A 15922-nucleotide genomic window follows, 5' to 3' on the forward strand; every position below is an offset into this window, starting at 1 on the left:
TGTTAAACGGGGCATCTTGCTATCCTCTGCATTTCCTTTTTCCGTTGATCTTTTTCCAAAGCAGGAAATTAAACTGACATAACACAAGTGATAGAATACAGATGAAGAAAATGGTTAATCATGTCAGACAACTTTGAAATCAGCAGCACATGCATGCCAGGAAACATGGTTTTATGTGACATTTAGAATGCAACAGTCTTGTATTTCTCTATGTTGAGGCATTTTCTACAGATTTATTCATCAAATTGCAAATTCTACATATTTATACATCAAACTGCAAAGTACATCTCTATAATGTGACACACAAGTCAAGTTAGCTCACTAAAAGCTGCAAATGGGAAAATATAGTTCCAGTGCTAGTTAAGGATGTTAAAACCTAGAAAATGAAAATAGTTTTCCCTTAACCATAGAATCATAGAATAACCAGGTTGGAAGAGACCTACTGGATCATCAAGTCCAACCATTCCTATCAAACACTAAACCATGTCCTTCAGCACCTCGTCCACCCGTGCCTTAAACCCCTCCAGGGAAGGTGACTCAACCCCCTCCCTGGGCAGCCTCTGCCAGTGCCCAATGACCCTTTCTGTGAAAAATTTTTTCCTAATGTCCAGCCTGAACCTCCCCTGGCGGAGCTTGAGGCCATTCCCTCTTGTCCTGTCCCCTGTCACCTGGGAGAAGAGCCCAGCTCCCTCCTCTCCACAACCTCCTTTCAGGTAGTTGTAGAGAGCAATGAGGTCTCCCCTCAGCCTCCTCTTCTCCAGGCTAAACACCCCCAGCTCTCTCAGCTGTTCCTCATAAGGCCTGTTCTCCAGCCCCTTCACCAGCTTTGTTGCTCTTCTCTGGACTCGCTCCAGAGCCTCAACATCCTTCTTGTGGCGAGGACACAATTCAACAATTGGTTGGGGCTGCAAGCTTCTAATGCCTCCTATAGAACACCATTCTATTTCTTCATAAAACAGTTTACTAACCATTATTTGCTACTGCATTTTTTATATGACCGTGTGTCTTCATACACCAAACTCACATGAAGATGCAAGTATTTGCTTTTGCAGAGTATTTACACCTCATGATGCGGCGATGTTACAAAAAGAAACATGCAATTTAGAATTATTTTAAAACCAGGCACTACAAAGCCTCTGCAAGCAAAGATGACAACGCAAAGAAACTGCGATTATAAAACCAAAGCTTATTACCTTGCTGCAGAGCTGAAAAGCAGGTCTCACCCCGTCCAACACTGCTTTAGAAAAACAGAAGTGACCAAGTTATCTCTCACCCAAGGGTGTAGGGCCACCAGGTGTCACGATCTACCGTTGTCACCACTGAAACACATTGTTGTGTAAGGAGTGAAAGTGGATGGGGACAGCATACACAGAGTTTGCCTTTGCACAACATCCTGGAACACGATACAGCAAGAAGATAGCTTCTATTAAGCAGAATGCCCCATATTTTTTTGCTTTCCAGGAGCATTACTCCATATAATGGTTCATTTAGAATCTAGATTCACTTAAACAGACTTGTAAACAGCATTCACCATTTGGTTTTATTAGTCTCTCCAAATCTTCTGTATCAAAAATTCACCAAATAGTGCCCAGAGAACCAAGGAAGTAATTGAAAGAGTGTTACTATTAAAAACACTGAGAGTTCTGGGCAAGTTTAGTGTGGGCTCTGGACATGCAACTTGTTCTTGAATGGTACTCCTTGCTGAAAGCAGAAGCGTACTAAAGATTGCATGATTTTTTAAAATACTTTAAAAACAGGTGAACTAATACTCTCCTCCAAGTGCTGGATACCCCTGAGAACTTGGGGAAACTGATGCTGAAATCCTGCAATCTTCTGAATAAAAACACTCTGGAAAGCTATTCCAATTACAGACAGGTTTGTTTAAAATTATTACATTTTTAAACTTACATGATGGAAAAAAACAGTATTGCACCCTGACTTTGCAAAGTACTGACTGCCTGGCACTGAGACATCCTTGGCTGTTTCTAATTATTTATGAATTGTCTTACATGTGTGGGGGGGGTGCTTAGCCAAAACATTTGGGACAGAGGAAGGTTAAATACACTTGCATTCTTATGCAGATAACAGGTTTGAATTTAACACTGCTTTCTCCTAGTTCTAATACGGTTGGCAGACAGCATCCTATCACATTATCACATTATTACTTTCCTTATGCCTTAGTAAGAAATCTCATTTTATATCTTGAGTCATAACTGCATTTCATTTTTATGAGAAAAATTCTGTAAAATTCAAGTCTTCTCACTTCATCTGTGAAGAGAGGAAAAAAAACCCAACAAAATAAATTAATGTGTGGTTTACATATTGCCACTGTTCCGATATCTCTGGCAGTGGTCTATGTTCAAATTTCAGAAGGAAGATAAGAACAGGCAACTTTGTGATGTCTCCTCCATCCTCTCCAAATTAATGTTCATACTTGTTTAAAGGATGGAGATCGACCTAAACATGACATCACTGGATATTCTTGCTATCCCCAAAATTATTGAATTCTTTAGATCATCTTCTACTATTTTTCTTAAAAACAGCTGAGACCCTTCTAATTCTGTCTCATTAGTGGGCATCTGTCACTACATGCAACACTGGACTGGTCTCAATTTTATTCAACAATGTTTAACGTGACCCAACACTAACAACATAGAAGCTTTTACTATTTTGACATGAGCAAAAAACTATCCTTCCACAAAGTCAATTTGTAGTCTCCTAAACTCTAATTTTTTTTCAATAGGTAGTAAGTTAAGCCCTGTGACTTATAGCAGCTTCAGGCTTCCATGGCAGAGATACACACAGCTCAGCTAATGCCAAAGGACAAATTATGTATGTAATTTGCATAAAAAGTACTCCAATCAGATATATCCTTTCCTGTTATGTTGTTTTATGTGGTATTTCAGAAATCATATTCATAGATCAATGAATTTAGTTACTTTAATTCCCTGAATTTTATAACGAGGCTGAACCAAGCATAAAATAGATTGGCAGATCCGGGCAAAACAAAATTCTGTATTCTACAAGCTACGAACATTGTATCATATCACTTCAACATCAAAGGGCTGATTAATGATCCTGGCATTTCTGAACTTGGCAAGTCTTCCTTGCTCAGATATGAGGCATCGCAGAAGCTATGATAAGTGTCCAAAGTCCTGTCCATTTCATCTCACTAAATTATTCCCCCTTCATTTATCTTTCAGCTGTGTTATTTAAGAAAGGTTGCATTTCCAGGCAGAAATCTGAGCGATGACATGCTGGTAGGGCAAGCCTAAGTTATGGAACACTTCTTCCCAAACTGAATCCAAGAGAATCTTTGTGCTGAGGAAGGGCACTGCAATTTGTGTACTAAGTGGAGGAGTAAACAAGGTGCCATTTGCGGCTTTACCGCTAGGTAACAAATTTGGGTCATAATTCCATCAGTGCCCAGCAAACATGCCAAAATCATTCAGCCTGGCATTTCAAAAATAGAGGGTTGACTCTAGGAAGAAACGAGTGAAAACATTTTCTGTCCTTCAATGCAAGGCGTGCATTTTACTACAAGCAACGACAACAGCAAAACCATGTTGATCAAAATCGACAGTCAATGGAAGTTATCACTAAAGGCTTAAGTATAAATGACTGAAGTACACGTGACAAAACAATAAAGCAACAAGATCGATCCTAAGCTGATATCCTGACTCAATTTAGGTCTCTTATAACTTACTATTCTCTTCAAAATGGCAGGAAGATCATCTGTATTCTATTTATTGAATATTAATAGATTAGGTTACAAATTAAGGGCTTCATTTGACTCAATCTGAAATACATTTCTACCTGCTAGCTGGTATACTAGCAGAGGAAAATACAAAATGTAATCCGTAACGACAATATTCACACAGATTTAGCCTGATGTTCACCACAGGCCATTTTAATTTCAGTATTTCTGCACAAAAAAATGTTTTCAGTCTGTTAGGTCATAAATATTAGTGAGCTAGGAAAAATGTAAATACAAACTAAGTTACGCATCAAATATCTTGTAAAAGATGCTGTGGTTGGAAGAAAAAAATAAAGTCACTGATGATTTTATGTACCTGGGCTCTATTTAAGTTACTTTCATTGGTAAGGACAAATTTGCTGTGAAACACTCTCTTGCCAATTCCATTCATTTCAATGAACAATGGCTGCATCTCGTCTCTGTCTTCAGTCAACTGAGTATGGGAATTTGTCTATCACTTAATCTTTACTGCAGAAACTCATAAATAGCCTCAGTTCAAGCTGTGAGTTAACACACTGCCTGTTCAAAGCACCCACCCATTGTCCCCAAGGTCACAAGAGGGGCCTGGGAGGAGTCGCAGATCTTGCTCCCAAAGGCCTTGTTTACACTAGATTCCTTTTTTAAATACTGTTCTCCATTAACTTCCAGAAAGCCAACCTCCACTACACAGCTTTGAAAACCCAAATCCTAACACATTTTCTTCTTGACCTCTTCTGACCTTTTTTCTTCTACCATTAGTTGTGAGTTCAGAACCAAATCCAGAAGAATCGTGATTGGAAAGCCTGCAGTACTTCCATCAGGGCCATCTTCACTGATAATGTAATAAAGCCAGAGGTAAAACTGGAAATTTAATATAGAATTTGGCTGGCTTGGGTACAGCAAGAACTTCCTGATGTCTGGACATTTGACTATTAGGATCTGTGCCTACAACCTTAACAAATGGTTTTCAACAGAAATACTGGCAAAAAAATAAACTAGAAATCAAACAATTTTGCATCTGAGCAACAAGTATGATTATTCAAACAGAAAAGTAAAGCAGAATATATATATATATAAAAAAATCAAGTTCTGACAGGTCTTTGCCTCTCTAGAAAACTAATTTTGTGTATATTGCTTTACAAGCAGGTGTTTTGAAAAAGTTTATTCCATTGTGATATATTTATGTACTCAGAAGTGTCACATTCAAAAATCCAGAGCAAAGATACTTCTTTGAGATACATTATCAAAAAGAGATACTGCCTTGCTTTTTATTAAGACCGAGCAATTTGATATGATTTTACAGCACATATGCCTAAAATGAGAATTATTACTCATGCTGATTTTCAGATATGAAGGTTATACATTTACATTTTCTTAGTGGATAGAGTATTTGCTACTGAAGGTAGTAAAGTAAACAATACACACAAGTTTCATTGGCTAAACAATCATAGAAAATTCTGTTTGCTGATGAATTAAACACATTCTTCCAAACCTAGATGTAATATCACACAATATTTACCTAAAAGTAGATTGCATGAATAATGCTGCGAAGGAGAGTGTATGAGCATGGAAAACACTCCTCTGGTTATTGTGAAAGTCCTTCATATTCTATAGATTTATTTCCCCACCCCAGCCACTTGTCTTCAACTTGCCCATTATTACACTGTTTTGTTTCACAGGAATTGTTTCACCAATTTTGACCCGTGCAATACAGGTTTCTTCATGATCAAGACTGCAATCATTCAAAAGAAGTTATGCAGACACTAGAACAACATGGTCCCTAGCAGTGCTCCAAACACCAGCCTGTAATATTTGTATGTATTCTCAACAGGTTAAGAGGGAACTGCAGCTGTCATCTGGCAGAGTTTTGTTCCAGACCAATTTGTACAAAGTTCTCTAGAAAATAAGTGACTGTGGAAAGATACTGAGATGGAATTTATCCCTTTGATAAAGGGGTAAGTTTGATGAGTTATCTCATTATGGTCTAGAAAGCACATACACATTCAATCCTTCCAGAAAAAGTCCAGCAAAGCACTAGGTAAATTACCATAGAAATATACAAAAATAAAGCATTGAATGGCATCTTTTTATTCATAGCTGGTTGCTAGTTATTGTTAAAGCAACTCTTCTGCTAGTAAGTACTATTAGAAAACACACTGAAATCTGATTGTCAGTAACAGTGCTGGTTTCCAGTATTCTGCCAGTAACAAACTATGAAATGTAGCATAAGAAAATGTAAATCTACACAAGCATATCTTGGCATCATCAAGAATCATAATTCTACACCTCACACCTTTCTTCCCCATTCTTCCCATCTGTAATCACCACTCGATTCCCTACACATTTTCTTTTGTTTCTGCTTTTATGGCTGAAATGGATCCATGTTTACATTCATATGAAACAAAGAGAAGGAAGTAGCTTTTCAAAGAATTAATTCTGCATAAGGTTAACTGTAAGAGAAGCGTAATAGAAATATCACCAGGACTCTCAAACACTTTTAGTACTAAGTCTTTATTCCTCAAAGAAGTGAAAAATACATAAAGTCTGCATATCCGTGAAAAAAAAAAACAGTACAAAAAAAAAAGGGGCATAAAGAAATCACCTGGACCCTAAAAATCCCACCCTGTCCAAGCTGCCTTTCCAACTGCTGTTACAGAATTAGAGCACAGAAGAAAAGGTGTCTCTAAAAATCCTCATACAACCCATATTCATAAAGCAAGCCTATCAATTTGTTATGATCTTTTTAGCAGAAGATCATTTAGGAAATCCTCATTTGTCAGGGTTTGACTTCCTCTAGCTGATGAGAGCGAGCCGTACATTTTAATCAAGAGTTGATTAACATTTCTTTTTCCCTCTTCCAATAAAGGCTCAGTAATAGGTTCTGCCCAATGAGTCCATGCTCTATTGAGACAGATGAAGTTATATTCTCTGCAGACAGCCCGATTTCCCAAGAGCACATCAGTTGATCACCTGCTACATTGTCCTGTAGCAAAGACAGTTCTGGTTTTACTACTTATAGGTTTCTACTTAGCATATCTGAAATATTATGATTAAAACTTGATGTAATCACATTGCTTAATATGCCAAAGGAGTGAGAGCTCTTGCAGGCGTGACTTTGGGCATTAAAGTTCATGATCACATGAGAACTGCAAGCAAAGAACATTTGAACACGGGTTTAAAACGATCAACTGCGCTGGAAAGCAATTCTCATTTTCAGTGAAATCGTATCACTTCTGTATACACAGAACACCTAAGACCCGAAGTTACCACTTGCTTCCACCTCCTGATTAGTGAAGCAGAAGATGGAACTAAACGTTATTTCTGAATATACACTCTTATCCTTCATTTCCCTCCCACTCTAACTCAGTGCTCGTTCAAAGTCTGGAAAAAAAACAATCTGTTCATACAGATGACCAGTTACATTTTTTATATATCTGTTCATATAAATGACCAGAGGCAGGTGCAAAGAAGCAGTCTTCTAAGTGATCCCCTATTCCTCCAGTAAGAGTGACAAACGAGTCAAACCTTGGAAATGCATGGAATGACCAGTAGATGACAGCAGATACCTAATGCTAGATTGTTTACAGACTTCAATCTATCTTAGTTTTTCTATTTATTAAACCGAATGAATACATTTTCAACTCATTAGATACATCTGATAGCAACACAAAAGTCTGTTTCTAATAAAAGCTGGTACGCTAATATCATTAAGAAGAAATATTCTAGCTTACCGAATTATTTCAGACTGAAGAAAACGAGACTGGTCTATCTGATAGCCTATGCTTAGATTATTGGAGTTTTAGCCAAGCATGCCACACAAAAATACATCTGTTTTCTGGTCAGGAATCTACAAAACAGTTTAATTCCCTTGTTTTTGTTTTGGTTGGTCTCAATGTCTGGGAAACAGCATTTTCAAAAAGGTTTGACATCAAATTATTAACAGTTCTCACATGCTTTTAGCAAAAGTGATTTTGATTTTTAAATCTCTCACTACACTTAGTCCTACCTGATCAATTGCTCCCACAGAAGCATTAGCCCTGCTTGCTTCTAGTGACAAGATTCTACTTTCTTTCCTGAGTCATTGGTTTATTTACTTATACATCCCATAATCTTTTCACTCTTCTTTGGCCTGTCCAATGTAGAGAATTTCTTCCTCTTCTCACCAAGTATGCTCAGAACACTTTGTATAAAATAAAAATACTGACTAGTTAAAAAAATGTGTATTTTTGATAGGAGGAGCTATAAAGCCAAGGCACTAATTAGTCAACACACAGATGCAGGAAGTTAGATTTTGATGATGTGATCAGATGTAAAAGAAGATGATACACAGTCAAAGAGGGGAAAATGATGCATTATACCCTCAAGAAAGGGATTTGATTTGTTTGCCTTTTAAAGTCAAGTGCTGAAGCCAAATGAGCTGAAACCCAGTTTTAATGCATGGAGAGGAACATCTGCGATGGGGATGGTCCAGAATACACAACATATGGAATGATCAGACAAAAGCCCATTTCAACTTCAGAGGAAAAGATACAACCCTCCCCCTTCAACCACAAATCCTAGAGAAAATCCCACAGAAAGGGAGGGTCAGTGATGTTTCAGATGTAGCTGTAAGGAATACACCTGTGTAACAGCTGGGATTTTCGCCTGCCCCTGTGCTGAAACAGTTATTTTTCCTTTTAACAGCAAAAGCAGACTCATTTCCTCTGTGGAGCAGGGAAGGAGAAAGACATAACTCATGCACTTAACGATTCTGTTCTGTAATTCAGTCATTTGGTGCACAAGATCTTTTTGCTGATAATGCCTTGTCCACCTACCTAGAAAGCTCTTTTAAGACTATGTAAGGACATGAACACCAACAATAAGAGTGGATAAAGACAGTATGTTATTATTAGTCTGAAGAGTCACCAGACAACAGTGCTCTCAGTCTTCTCACTTGCCCTTTTTACCTTTATTCCAGGAATTTATGTACTTAACAGCAGCATGATACTCAAAGCTCTTCTATAATAAATTTATCTTTATTAAATATTCAACAAAATAATTCTATTTCAGGTTCTCTTGGGACTGTGCTGCAAAGACAGGCAAAAGCAAATACCTAGTTCAGTCTTTCCTAGGAGGACAAACTAAAACAACACCTCTGACGCCAAAGGCTTTGTCTCCTTTACTGATGGACCTTGGTACTGCAAATTTCAGTGACAGGAGGCATTTGTTAGCATCCATCACTATATAAACCTATAAAGTGCAAAGCAACATCATTTTCAACAATGATTTAGGGTGCTGCTAGAGTTTCATACTTTCCAACTCAGAGTGACAAATGTTACATGCACAGTTCTTTCCTAATACAAGTATTCAAGCTTTGATAATTTATAGCATATAAATCAAATATTTTATTAGAAACCTGGAACCTTTTAAATATAATGCATTTGTTTACTGAACCACTAGATTAGGTAGTAAAAGTAAATATTTCTTTGAAATTCCAACATATTGTTCACTATTAGAAAGCTGTTTCTGAAAACAACCTTAAGAGTATTATTACAAGGAGAAAAAGTGATAGGTAACATGATAGAAGCCAGAATTTTTCTCCCCTCTCCCAAAAGGCTTTCTTAGACTGATGGTCAGAAATGTAAGATTTTGTACATTGTTTTAGGCAGAGAGTTGGCGCAGGTGTTGATGTGTTGATAACTAATCTAAGTTCTAGTTTCTTAAATATGGTATTTAAGCACATGAAAGAGACAGGCCCATCTCCAAAAGTAGTTAAATAAATATGTAAAGAACATTTTGGGAAGAACAAATCTTACCTTTCTATAGAAGCCTGAAAACATTTTTGTTTCACTTCTGTTGTACTCCTAGGAGAGAAAACGGGTAAAGATTAATATCCTTTATGTGTCTCAAGTGATAAACAAGGAAACTTAACTGTCAGATCAGCAAAAGTAAGTCTCCCATCATTCCTTTACCCCCCATGGTTTTTGGGGAGTGTTCTTCGATTTCAGAAGAAAAGCCAGGGAGTTATTCTACCTGCATATCTAGTTAATATAAAAGAACACTTCACAGCCTTGAAAAATCTCTTGTAAGGCGTGCCAGTATCATCACACCCATTTTCTAGATGGGGAATTAAAAAAAAAAAATCCAGGCTTTGAGTTTAAGTGACAGGCATCTATGATTGTAACAATTGGTGTAAACTTTTCTAAACATCATCCCTTATTTGTACTGTTCAAGGCTGCACAGGAGACCAGTATTCACCACAATCAGGAATCTGGATATTCCAATTTCCCAGTTTATGAACCCTTCACTAGATTCTGATTTTTCCCTTGAGATTATCACAAATTTTGTCAGTATTAACTCAGTTACACTTTTTGGATATCGAGCTGACAAATATTTTATTTAGTAAATACTTAGCATTTCTTAATATCACTTGTAGAACAGCACAAGACTGTGGGGATGGAAGGTCAGAGAAATCTTAAACCAGGGCTACAGGACAGCAATAAGCATTAAGGAATATCACTGTCGGTGATATTTACAGTTGCTCCTTCCCACCAATAAGCAGGGCAGTGTGCTTGTGTTGGTATCCTGCATTCCAGTTTCTTCTCAGCTTCATTTTAATGCCATTCTGATTTATGAATATAGAACGGTAGACACAGCAAATTAAACTCATGCAAGTCACATGAGACTTTCTTGAGATATTAGTAAGAACGCATGCAGGTCTTTCCCTGTTCAAATGACAAAGCGGCACTTAAGGCAGTTCTCACATGAAATATCTTATTTTAAGCACTGAATATAGAATCAGGCTTTAAATTCACATAGACAATGCTGTATTGGCTAGAACAGAAAAATCAGATTTGTGCATAACAAAACCCAGAATAATTGCATCAGAAACAAAGGCAGACTAAGAAGAGAAGCTTTCTTTTAATTGCTGAAGTGAGATATCAAAATTAAAGAAGACTATATCTGTATAATTGAAAACACTACCAGACATAGTATGGTGTGCTCCAATAAAAGGCAACAAAGCATTGGAGCTCTTCTGACATTTTAATCAGAAAACCAAATACAGGCATTATTAAACAGAAGTGACTTGGGCAATTATTTTCAGGTTTTAAAATTAATTTGGTTTTCATTACCTCATACTTTCACACTAATATCAAAACCAGTTTTCCAGTAAGGTCATGAGAATTTATTTCAGGCATTTAAAAGCAGCCAAGAGTTAAATATTTGAGATAAAACCAGAAATAAATTGTGAGTTTGCAATTTAAATTCATATCTAAAGCCAGGACCGGTTACAACTGATCGGCTTTGCTAAACTGCCTTGGCTGTTGGTCACAGGCACGTTATCCCCACAAACCTTCATTTTTGGTCGTCCTCAAACATTATCTTACAAAATCAGGTGATATTTTGTTCTCACACCTCAAGCATCCAATCCTTGTAGAAGGACAAAGGTTCTTCAAAGGGAAATCCAGTGAACGACTTCAAGTCCACTAAACTCTCAGCATTAAATACTAAGGGAATAAACTCAAGCTTTTAATTCGTCAGTGTTTTGCACTTTGGTGTAACCATTTACACCCACATAAAGCCAATATAATGCTAGCATTTGCCTTGAAAATGTTCAGTACAAATTTCTACAAAGCCTTCAGTACGACTGTGAGAAGATTTAAGTTTTTACTTGAAAGCAGTTCATTAGGAAGTAAAAGACACATGTACACATAAAGCAAAGTGATGGATCATAAGTTTTATAGATTTTTCTCTGCAGGATAAAGTCAATAGCAAAAATTTCATTCGTTACCGGTAATGAAAAGTTGCATGTAGATATTTACCATAAATATATCAACTATTTTATTTGATTTGGAACTCCCTATTTGCAAATTGGGACATACCAAAAAAAGCCTTATTTCTTGACAACTGAGCCTTATATTTCTTAAAAAAAAAAAGTTGCTTAAATGATAACTACGTAAAAAAAAAAAATGATTCATCTTCTGTGTGAATACGTTATGAAAGGAGGTACCACTGTTCATGTTTTATAGCTCAAATGACAAGCCTCATATCTCAATTCCAACCCAAGCAGGAAGCCGCCTGTACCTTTTACTGGTCTGTATCACAAAGCAGCTTCAACACTGTTTCTATTTATTGCCAAATAAAACACATTTAGACTCTAGTTATTACATTCATTGTTTCTCCACTACTGGTGACAATACTTGTAGTTATTCAAGCGAGTGTGCAGCAACTTGTTTATTCTGCAGCTCAGGGCAAACCATTTTACTTTTGAGTGCCCTTTCTGCAATCTTGTAGAATACTGAGGATGAATTAATATTTCCAAAATGCCTCCAGAACCTTGAAGTTGTTAATTTCTACTTAATAAAGATCTAGTACCTCCTGCATCTCCAAGGGCTGGAAGAGTACATGACAAAGTATTCTGAGGAGTTCTCGGAAAAAACCAACTCTGAAAAAACTGCTAGAAAGGAAACTTCACATTCCTTACCAACTTCAAGCATTGTTGATGTCCTGACTACTATAATTATATACATTTTCAAATACACTGTTATTATAGTTGAGGCTAACTAACTTGTGACAAGTATCTGAAAGAAAGCAAAATGACATTTTAGGATGCAAAAGAAAACATTTATTGTCTGAATATTTTTTCCCCTTTGAGTTCTTTGTAAGTTCAAAGTATTTTGTTTCCTCACACAAAGGCAAACTTTATTCCTAGAAGGCATCCCAAGGAAAACTCATATTCTCAGACTTCAAGCCAACCCCCAAACAGCAAGAGTGAGTTTAAGAGGCCTGGTTTAATTATTTATTTCAGGGAAATTAGAACTCTATGCTTACCTATAGCCTCTTACCACTTTCTTACAGGTGTGGAGACGACAATATATGAATAGGTGATTTTACTTTTAAAAATAATGTTAATCCTGTTCTGTGGATACCTAACAGTACTAAGTGCAGGTAAAGAACAAGCAGAGAGATCGGCTTCATTTGTCCTGTGCTAAACCAGCAAAGTAATTCAAGACAAAGAGGTAAGTTAAACAACAGGTATATATACTGGTTGGGATCAGATATATTGTTTTTCTAAACAAGCTTTAAAACTAAAATTCACAATAATAATCAGTTTCCAAAACTCCATTGACAAAACTGAAGTCTGAGAAGCTAGGCTCATTTCTTAAAACCTTTGGGTCGATAAGGAAAAATCGCTTTTTGTTCCAATTCAACACAACCTGTTTTACAGCTGTTGTTTATCAGTTCAAGTGCACTTTTATGAACCTGAATGCAATATGAAAGTACTTGATGTGTTTTAGAGAATAAGGCATTATTGACATTTCCATATATTAGAGGCTGAGAAAGAAATGCATATTGATGACAGAGAGTTGTTCCAAAAAGGAATAAGAAACCATTTAAGATTTTATTAGATACTTTCTGGATGCTGGATTACCCAACTATAATAGTTTCCAAGCACTGGTAATTTCTGCATTTGATTTAATGCAAATACACATTTCACCAAATGGGACAAGATGGCTTGGCTGCTTTTACCCATGGTCAATCACTTCCAAACTCTCTGAAATTTTGAGCCCAAAGAGAATAACAGCAGCTATTATTTCAGTGCCAATAGGGAGAGATTCTATTTTCATTAACATACTACTCCTTCAACTACCACCACACAGAGACATAAAACTTCATAAAATACACAAATGTACTGTACGATGCCATTCCCCAAAAGATAACTTGGTATTCATGAAATTAAAACTTCATTCCAATCACCACTGCTACTGCTTTTTTTAAAAGCCAGGATTAAATGGCAATTACTTAGAAATAAGCACTATGCTTAATTTGCTCATTTGCAGTACTGGCAAGCAGCACACTAACTAGATACAGTTATCAGCTGTAAAAACCTTATTAAGCAGAAATATTAATTAATTAAGGTTGCAACTCCAGAATTAAAGAGGGTCAACATCCTAAGGTTGCTTGAAGACTTTTGTTTGACCTACAGATGATTACTATAATAAAATGCCTTCGGGAAGTTAACTCAGTGGGGAATGTTTTATTTATCACTTAAATACACTGTATGACTAAAGAGCATGATTGCAAATCAGGTTAAAATTGTTTATTTATTATAAGGGCTTAAGTTTTGAGTCCAGACCTTACTGTTGCATAATGCATAGCAACTGTCTGCCCTGCTACCAGTCTAAAAACAAACACATAGGATTGCTGGAGGTTTTTATTTCTAAGGTACTTGCACGTATTGTAACAATCTATATGTTTAAAAGTTGTCTGTTAAGAGATTTCTTAGGCAAATCAGAAAGAAAGGAGCACTTCTGAAGACAAACAACTTTAAAGTTTCATGCTATTTTGACACCACCTGCTCTGGTACAACCTTCTTTTTTGAGATGCTTACATCACATCTTATTAAAAATATATCTGAAACCTGTCAGTTGCCTACCTATAGTCAGGAAGAAAGCCTTAGCATACCAATAAAAATAACAAAAACACTGTTTCAATGTCAAGGTAGAAGGAAAAACCCCCAAATGACAATTTTCTTCCCCTTTTACTTAAAAACTAATTTGGCAAAGAAGGAATTGAACTAGTACAATAAACTGTGACTCTACCAATAGGCCAGCCTGCCAGCCTAGGAGCCTAACCATGACAGGACCACAACTGGATCACAATTTTTCCTGTTGCAGACGATTATAGACCAGCAGGCACCGTGCCAACTGCAGGACGGGCTTCACCAGACACGGGGAGTGAAGTTCACACTCTCTCTTCTGTTCACATTACAATTGGAAACATAAAAAAGAAAAATTTCCTTCCTCCTCCCTACTCAGCACAGGTCGAGAGAGCTGTTGGCTGCTGAAAGGAAATCAAACTGGAAAGCTTGCTGATGCCTCACATTACCTCAAGAACCATGCCCTCCATTTCCACAGAGGGGATTCTTATTTATTGGAGCAGTTAGTGCACAAGTGTCAAAGCCACAATCCTGCCGAATACCACGGGGTGTCTGTAGCCACCTCTAGAGCCCAGACACATAGGGAGGTCCCCTTCCCAGCGACCACCAAGCAGACCACCAAGGCATAGAATCATAGAATCACCAGGTTGGAAGAGACCCACCGGATCATTGAGTCCAACCATCCCTATCAAACGCTAAACCATGTCCCTCAGCACCTTGTCCACCCGTGCCTTAAACACCTCCAGGGAAGGCGACTCAACCCCCTCCCTGGGCAGCCTCTGCCAGTGCCCAGTCACCCTTTCCATGGAAAACTTTCCTAATTTCCAGCTTAAACCTCCCCTGGTGGAGCTTGAGGCCATTCCCTCTTGTCCTGTCCCCTGCCACTTGGGAGAAGAGCCCAGCTCCCTCCTCTCCACAACCTCCTTTCAGGTAGTTGTAGAGAGCAATGAGGTCTCCCCTCAGCCTCCTCTTCTCCAGGCTAAACACCCCCAGCTCTCTCCTAAGACTTGTTCTCCAGGCCCCTCACCAGCTTCATTGCTCTTCTCCGGACACACTCCAGAGCCTCAACATCCTTCTTGTGTTGAGGAGCGCAGAACTGAACACAGGATTCAAGGAGCAGTCGTGGCAGAGCTAACAAACACTGCCAGAGGTTCTCATCTCTCATGAGCCACCGTGATCACCACAGCAACTGGAACCCACTGCCCGAGCAGCACACGGGGCACCAGGGAGCTTTCCTGCCCTCACCTCATGCTCCTCTTTGCCCCCATCCAGCCCCACCCTCTCACCTGCCAGCCCCGTTGGGCTACAGGTGGCCACCTTTGCAGCTGGTGGAAGCCACCCCAGCGCTTTCTTAGATTGTCGTGCCTCCTCTCCTCATGGGTGCAGCTCGTGGTACTGGTGGGGCTGTTGTGTGGCGCTGAGGGAAGGGGGGGATGTGGTGGGGGCTGTGCTCTGACACAGGTGCTGGGAGCTGGAGAAACTATCCCACTCTCTTAGGGAGCGCCTGAGCGCAGGTGGGTGCTGCCCTCCCTTCTTCCCTTGCAGGTGGGATGAGGAGGGAGGTGATCATGGCACAGGTGCTGGGCAGCTCTCCTTGGGCTGTGTGTCTGTCTGTTTGTCTGTCTGTCAGCACCCAGCTGGACCAGTGCTTGCAGGGGCTTGGGAAGATACCGTGACACCATGGGGCTGCGCTGAGGAGGACAGAGGTTAAAACAGCGAGCCGTGGAGACCTGTGATGTCTTTTTTTTGACAGAAGGAACAGGCTC

Source organism: Phaenicophaeus curvirostris, chromosome 17, assembly GCF_032191515.1.
Source record: "Phaenicophaeus curvirostris isolate KB17595 chromosome 17, BPBGC_Pcur_1.0, whole genome shotgun sequence".
In the NCBI taxonomy this organism is placed as follows: domain Eukaryota; kingdom Metazoa; phylum Chordata; class Aves; order Cuculiformes; family Cuculidae; genus Phaenicophaeus; species Phaenicophaeus curvirostris.